The 2,124-nt window shown below is 35.5% G+C and overlaps 1 long non-coding RNA gene across 1 annotated transcript; it reads left to right on the top strand.

Moving 5' to 3' along the window:
- The first annotated feature begins 1,647 nt into the window (after positions 1-1,647).
- On the top strand, positions 1,648-2,124 carry LOC11446698 (uncharacterized). Its single transcript, XR_003012725.2, has 2 exons — positions 1,648-1,777; positions 1,878-2,124. It is a non-coding gene; the product is annotated as an uncharacterized lncRNA (long non-coding RNA).

Here is a 2,124-nt window from a genome sequence, read left to right as displayed (position 1 = left end):
TCCGCTGCTCGCACACAACCCTTGAACACCAACTTAAAAACCTACACCACAACCAACAACCTTTGAAAAACAGCCGGGAAAAAAACCTCAAACACCACCATTAGCTCTCCTAAGCACCTTCACCCAAAACACATCTCATAAACAATCGCAAAAGCCAACTAAAAATCCTTGTACCATCACTAAACACCACCACAAAAATCAACACCATTACCACCACCATCACCAAAACTACCATTGACCACCACAAAAATCACCATTAACCTTCACCTAAAAGCAACATCAGCCACCACACGTAACGCCATCCAAAACCACCACGAGCCCCGCCACTAAAGACCCAAAATCAGCACCACCAAGAAAACCACCATGAAGTACCATAAACCAACACAACCAAAGATCCATCGAAACCATATAAGTTCATAACCGAACCTAGATATGATCCATCACCACCATCGTGACCAATCCATCACCACCTATGTTGCGAGCAAACATAACATCCACCACAACCAAGAGAGAAAACAAATCAAATAGTTTGAGACCCACGAAAACCAAACAATAACATGCAAGCATCCAACGACACCCACAAAACCCACCAACGTCTCAGCCAAATGAAGCCAAACGAAACAAATAAAAAACACCAAAAACACAAATCAACCTTTACGATGACAGAGAGCAACCGCCTGTCGGAAAGGTACGGTGGTGCGAAGGATAGAGACCCTCGTCGCACCACCATCCATTTGATCTACATGATGACAGCAGCGGATTTAAAATTTGTGTGAGGAAGAAAGGAGTACAGCGGTTCTAGGTTTAATGATAATTTTGTAAGGAAAAGTATTGCTCAATCTCTCATGGATACATTTGATTCTAGGCTTAATTACACTTTTGGTCCTCGTGTTTTGGCCTACTCACGAAACTGGTCCTGCCCTTTTAAAACAGAACAAAATGGTCCTTCAAATATCATTTTTGTTGCATTTTTCGTCCTACCCCCCATTTTATTCTCCAAAAACGCAGAGAAATGACAGTTTTAGACCTACCCCCTATGCTTAGCCATGAAATAAACAAGGAATAAAGCATGTGGGTACAAAGAATCCACTTTATTCAACACACTAACAAAAAAAAACCCTAATTTCTAAGATATGTTTCAAATTAGGGTTTTTTTGGTTAGTGTGCTGAATAGAATAGATTCCTTGTGCCCACATGTTTTATTCCTTGTTGATTTCATAGTTGAGCATAGGGGTAGGTCTAAAACCGCCTAAAATTGTCATTTCTCTGCGTTTCTGGAGTTTGAAAATAGGAGGTAGGACGAAAAATGCAAAAAAAAAAATGATAATTGAAGGACCGTTTTGTTCTGTTTTAAAAGGGCAGGATCAGTTTCGTGAGTAGGCCAAAACACGAGGACCAAGAGTGTAATTAAGCCTTTATTCTATTTAAAACAAAATAAGTAAAATGATAGACGTGACATATTGATTAGAACCATTTAATATTAAATATAATTTTGTAAATGGCTTGTTACAACTCTAAATTACAACAAAAAAATATGTTAATAGGTTCATATCTTAATCCTAGTTGGCTTTTTATTACATTGGCTGCGATAAAAAAAAAATTCAAGGTACTAACAATTATTTAATTCAAGTCAACAAAGCGTGAAATTTTACTTATAAAACGAACAAAAAAATTTACTTTTATCACATTCAAAGGAGGAAAAGTATGGCTCAATCTCTCATCTTTGTTTATGCTTTGATCATATTTCTTTTTCTATTTCGTGTTGAAGCGGAACATCGTATACCATTTTTCACACCTTCTTATACTTTGATAATTTTTTCTTACACAATATATTTTACCACCTTTTAGTAATAATTTTTTCTTAATTGAAACTGCAGTTAAAATTCGTTGTGTTACTGATGATGATTGTCCAAAAGTGGAAAAGCCTCTATATATGTATTGTGGTAATCATTGGTGTGCTTACAAGTTACACTTTGTTTAGGAATTAGTAAGTTAAAATGTAATGATGTTATATCTAAGTGAATAATATTATTTGTGCGTCCTAATATTTCAATTTCTAGAATTTACTTCAAATTTTAATTTGTACTTTCTCTAGATTTTCAATTTAGTTGTATTTTTTCTTGA

The sequence above is a fragment of the Medicago truncatula genome, chromosome 6 (genome assembly GCF_003473485.1).
Source record: "Medicago truncatula cultivar Jemalong A17 chromosome 6, MtrunA17r5.0-ANR, whole genome shotgun sequence".
In the NCBI taxonomy this organism is placed as follows: Eukaryota; Viridiplantae; Streptophyta; class Magnoliopsida; order Fabales; family Fabaceae; genus Medicago; species Medicago truncatula.
Note: the sequence above shows the minus strand (reverse complement) of the source record. Positions and strands in the feature narration are given on the sequence as shown.